Here is a 6000-nt window from a genome sequence, read left to right on the forward strand (position 1 = left end):
TTCTTGGTATGTGTTGTGTTTTCTCTGAGCAGGATCAAGATTTAAGAATTAAAGAGGAAATGCTGAGCTACAAGGAAAATCACGGCCGTGATTCTAAATCACGCCCGTGATTCACCAGAGAAAATCACGGCCGTGACTCCCAATCACACCCGTGAACGCCACTGACCCTTCATAGATGTGCTCCAGAGAAGATCACGGCCGTGATTCTCAGTCACGGCCGTGATTCACTTCGCGTCCCAGCTTTTTAAGTTTTATGTTTTATTTTTATTTTTGTAATTTTTATCTTGGTAGTTTTACCTTTTTACCCTTTTAGGTTATAAATTAGATGAGGTTAGCCTAGAACAGCACTTTTGTTTCGGAGACAGTTTTATTTAGTTTTTGACACTTGGAGAAGGTTGGGCGCCTGTGCCATCGACTCTAAGGTTTGCTTTTCTTTTATTCTTCTTTTCTTGGAGAACTACTATGAACTCCTGTGAGCTACTAAGAGCCACTTAATAACCAAGCCTCTTCAAGTAAAAATTACTAATCCCCTTTGTAGTTAATCTCCACAAAAATCTTTTTCAATGAAAATTATTTTTTGTGATTTGTGAACTAAGGTATACTAGACGAATGAAAGCAATTAAAAACAAGTATGATTGCAAGAAATAAACTATCTAAACGTGTCCTAAGGTGAGAGCTTGAGAGATACCAAAGATCAATCAAGGACCACTCTCACCAAGTTCTAACGAAACTTAACACCTAAGGAGAGATGGTTGTGTACCAAAAGTAACAAGTGGCTTAAAGAGAAGTTAAAAATAGCCACCAAAATTAGTGAGGGATTAGTGACCAATTTTGCAACAAAATTTCAAATTAATAAGGAAAATGTGGTCTCTAAATCCGTCACTAATACTCTGTTTTTTTTTTAAAATTCAAATACAAAACAATTTGAAACTCCAAGGATCTCCACGGATGTAACAAGTCCAGCAGCCACCAAAATTCCAGCCACAAGTGTTTGGTGTTTGTTATTTTGGTAGCCAAATCTGAGAGCACCTTTGTCCCTTCCTCCTCCTTTTCTTAGTCCTCTTTTGATGACCCTTGTAGAACTAGCTTCTAAGGAGATAGGCTAGGTCAAACATAGGTCACATTTGAGTTCCAAGGTGAACATAAACAGCAAAGATATTTGAGAATGAAAGAAGACAAGAGTAGAGTATAGAAGAAGACAATATAGATGACAAAGAACAAGAGTTGGCTAGGACAAGAAAGAAGTAACCTAGAAAGGATCTAGAATGGATTAACAAAACCAAAACACTCAAGATATGTAAGCTGAAAACATAATGTATACAATGAACAATGGCAAACCGAGAAGAAACTTTGTGAACAAAACTCCTTATATGGCTTTTTCTTTTAGAAATTAGGTTTAGCACTTTTTATTTTAATCACTTTGCTTTTGTACTTTTCTTTGAAACTTTGTTCTATATTTTTTTTTTTATCTTAGGAGATTGCCTTTTTCTTTACACAATATGCAAATACCACTCTCGGTCACACTTAGAATTAAGCACAAAACCGGATTCAAATTTGAAATGCAAATGGCAACAAAATTAGGTTAACATGAAATGTAAATGCAACATGCTTTTTAGGCTTGCTTGTTTGTTTAGCACATGCACAGTTTTGGATCTCAATTCAAATTTCAAATTGAAACTTAAACACAATTTTCAGCACACAAGTCTCACACACAAATCAAACTCACGGATTAGAGAAAAAAAAGTTCAAGACATTTTCTAGTATAGGAAACCTAAAATTCTAAGAAAACTACTAATGAACTAATAGTAGTTTATGAACTCAAATTCAAACACAAAATTATGAGCACACAACACTAAGGATCTCGGCCAAATCCAGAAAAAATTTTCAAAATGCAAATGAAAAAAAAAGGTTAAACAAGCTTAGCTAAGAATGATGAACAATAAAGAACTACACATTACTTCTAGACATGGATTCAAAATAAAATGACTCAAACATATATTGACCGAATAAAATTTCAATTATGACTCAAGTAAAGCAAAAAGATCATAGGCAGAAATTCCTAAAAGGCAAAAGAGTTGGAGCATGATTGATGGAAGCAAATAGTCATAAACGCATAAATGAATCATTCAAGCAACATGATACTAGATCCATCAAATTTTTAAGGCAAAAATTAGATCTAGGAAAGATTAAACTCTAAAATGACAAGAACACAAGGTGAACAAGATGAACACAAGAACAAGATGAACCACGGATCAAAATTCAAAAGACAAGATGATGAACTTATCTCTTGAAGACCGAAGCTCTTGATACCACTTGATGAGAATCCACTTATGAATTCTCAAGAACAATGCAATGCTTCTCGGATTCCTTGGAAGGTTGTCAAGGAAGAAGACTCCAAGTTGCACCAAGCTGACCTAGGCTTGCTCTAGCCAAGTCCGGAAGAAGATGAGTGATCCTAGCTCTACAAAGAGAGGAGCTCAAGAAGGGTAGAGAAAGGATCAAGTGACTTTCGGAGGGGGAGAGTTCTAAGAAGAGAAATCTCATGTATATCATCTAAAAGTGTTTACAAGTTTCGGCCTTATAGAATTTATAGAGAAAATTAGGTCAAAGTGAACCATGGGTTAGCCTAAGGTTAAGTGAAACCATGGTATGGTCTTAACCTTAGGCGCCCAAAATTTAAATTCAAAATTCAAATTTTGGAGCCTAAACCCGGATCACACCATGTGCACTTCATTCGGAATGTCATTAGGCTTCCATTTGAGTTGCATTTCGGTCACACCATGTGCATGTGTTGCACATGGCCGAAATGTAAACCAAATGTGAAACTAATTACATTCTAATGCAAATACACATGCAACCTAAATAACCCTAAATTTAAATGACCATTAAATGAACCTCCTAATCTAAATGGCCAGAAATACAAGGCCTTAAAGAAATACAAGGCTCTAAGGCCCAACCCTACACTACTCCTATTCTACTTGGGCTTGAGTCAAAGCCCAACTAAACAATGTGATGGGCTTTCCTTGAGCTTGGGCCCACTCCTCTTATATCCTCCTTGCCATAGCCCTAGTAGTTGGGCCCTTGGCCCATGGGCTTCCTCCATAAGGCTGCTGAGGAGTAGAGCCAATTATGTTGTCCTAGTGTTGGGTTCTACCGATCATTCATCGTGCCGAGAGGTGTATGATCAGAGTTACCTGTTGGTTTTGGCCTTTTGCCGGGCTGAGACGTTGATAAGAAGGTTAACTAATAACACAACCCTGGCTAAGCCATTGATGGTCTTGTAGGTTTGTTATTACGACCAATGCCGTGTTCAAGAGCCGTCTCGGTGGCTGATAGGCTATCACGTGTCGAACCACATGGATGATAGGACCTTTCTGATGGCAAAACTAGGAGAAGTGGTAGGTGTTCTCCTCCTTGGATTCGCCTAGGCTTGGACCTCTTCTTTGAAGATGTAGAATTGGATTGAAAGTCACTTGAATGAAGGAAGTTTTTGGACAAAGGATACCTAAACTATGGATGGAAGCATCCAAGCTTAAGGAACAAAGGAAAGCTCACTTCAAAAGGTAGGAACTAAGGTGATTTTTCCTAGGGTTTGAAGGTGATGCTCCCGGTGACTCTTGAGGAAATTTGGCAGAATATTGCTCACAAATTTCATATATTCAAAAGTAATTACATGGTGTTATAAAGAAGGCATTTATAGATATGGAATTAGGTTAACTTGGCGCTAATGTGGAGGCTTCACATGTGGCGCCAAGATTTGAATTCAAATTTGAATTTTGAATTCAAACCTTAACCCACATGTGCATCACCGGTCCCCATGTGCTAAGTATACACTAGGTTTGATTTAAGTTGCATTTAGGGTTGAATTTGAGTCACAGATATTCAGCCAAAGTGGCGCCAACCATGTGACTCAAAATGCAACTTAAATGCAAGTTAAATTAAACCTAGTTTTGCCTAATCCTTTGAATTAAGAATTCCTCCTTAAATCCTAAACTAATGACCTAAATACAATGGTCAAAGAAATACAATGAATAGGAAAAATTACAAGAAACAGAATGAACCCAATATTGGGTATCAAAAGCCCAAAAGCCCATGAAGCCCAATTACAAGCCCAAAGTTCACAAACTCAAATCTATGGTCAAAATACAAGACCAAAAGTAAAGTAAATTCCTATTCTGTGAATTTGCAAAAAACATGGTGTCAATCAAGTAAAGCCCCAGTGAGAAGCACCCTAGGCCCACCAAGCCCATTGGGCCCACTAAGTTCTGAAGCAGTCATGCCTTCTAGTAATCTCCAGGCCATAGCTCTAGTGGTTGGACCCTTGGTCCATGCTCTTCCATCATTCCCTCCCTCTTGAAAAAGATTCGTCCTCAAATCTAAAGACTCCTCATCATCATCACTAGCACCTACAAAAGGTTTTAAATCACTAACATTAAAAGTAGGGCTAACTCCATCATCAGAGGGTAAATCAAGCCTATAAGCGTTATCATTGTGAATAATCAATTTTATCTGGACTTACAAAAGTGATGAAATAGACATCTACTATGAAGGGAAGGAGCTCCCGAAGCATGCTGACAAGAAGACAGGACTTTAGAGGGCCCAAAAGCACAAATTGAGTTTTTTTTTTTTGGCTTGGTATGGGCCGTTCTAGAATCGGAACGGGCCGTTCCAAGGTCCAGAACGGGCCGTTCCAAGGCTCCAAAAAGGCCAAAAACCCTAATTTGGAATGGGCTGTTCCGAAATTGGAACGGGCCGTTCCAAGATTGGAACGAGTAGTTCCAAACTCCTCAACAAAGGGGTAAAAGGTTAGCTGGAACGGGCCTGGAACGGGCTGTTCCTAAAACGGAATGGACCGTTCCGACATCTGGAACGGGCCGTTCCAAGGTCGTTCTGGTCTAAAAATTTGGGTGTTATTCTCAAAACTGGAACGGGCCGTTCCGATTTCAGAACGGGTCGTTCCAGTATACGAATTTTTCACACAACAGCCATGTCCAGAACGACCGTTCCGATTTTGGAACGGGCCGTTCTGGACCCCTTCCCGAAGTCTATAAATAGATGTCTGGGGCACAGTTTTCAAGCCCGGAAAAATTTCGTCCAGTACTCTTCAGAGCTCGAAATTTTTTTCTCTCTCTTCCCCCTCTCTTTTGTATTTCTTAAAATCTGTGAGACACCTCTGTAGTGTGAAAGGTAGCCAAAAAGCACCTTCTTGATCATCATATTCAAAGATTCAACTCATTTGGTATCGTTTCTTCTCTTAATTTTTCTTTTATTTATTTATTTATTATTATTATTATTTTATTGTTGTTTGTTTGTTTATTTATTTTTGCTTATTGTTTGTATATAGTGAATACGATTTGTTGCCTTTAAGATTATTATTTAAAAAAAATATTTAATATACGACCAATAATAATGTTAATTGAATAACATTTTTATCTTTAACATTATTAGGTCCTGGGGTTTAATGACTAGTCATTTGCTAGCTTAAACTCTCATATATGAAATTTCTTTCTAAAGAGTAAAGATCTGTTGCAACCAATAACGTTAATTAAATAGCATTTTTATTTTTATCGTTATTGGAGGGATTTATTGATTAGCCATTTGCTAACTTGGATCCTTGTGCAAAATCTATTTCTTTAAATAAAAATATAAACATAATTTTTCTTATGTACATTTATTTTTATGGTTAATGATATTAATTGAGTAGAACTTCTACCCTTTAATATCATGTAAATCATAAAAGTTAATATAATACTTATTCATTGTCCTACACTTTAAACATATTTTAGTATCAACAAATAAAAGTCAATAACATGGATTGAATAGCAATTCTATCTTTCATGTTATTGGAAGGGTTTATTGATTAGCCATTTGCTAACCCAAATCCCTATAATTTTCTAATATAAAAAAATAAAAAAAAAGGGGCATCTTAGATGAAAGAAAATATATGTCACATACGTTTTTGAGGAAGAAATTAAATATTTATAAATTCATATAATTTTG

This window comes from Cajanus cajan, chromosome 9, assembly GCF_000230855.2.
Source record: "Cajanus cajan strain Asha chromosome 9, NIPB_CcT2T_4, whole genome shotgun sequence".
Lineage (NCBI taxonomy): Eukaryota > Viridiplantae > Streptophyta > Magnoliopsida > Fabales > Fabaceae > Cajanus > Cajanus cajan.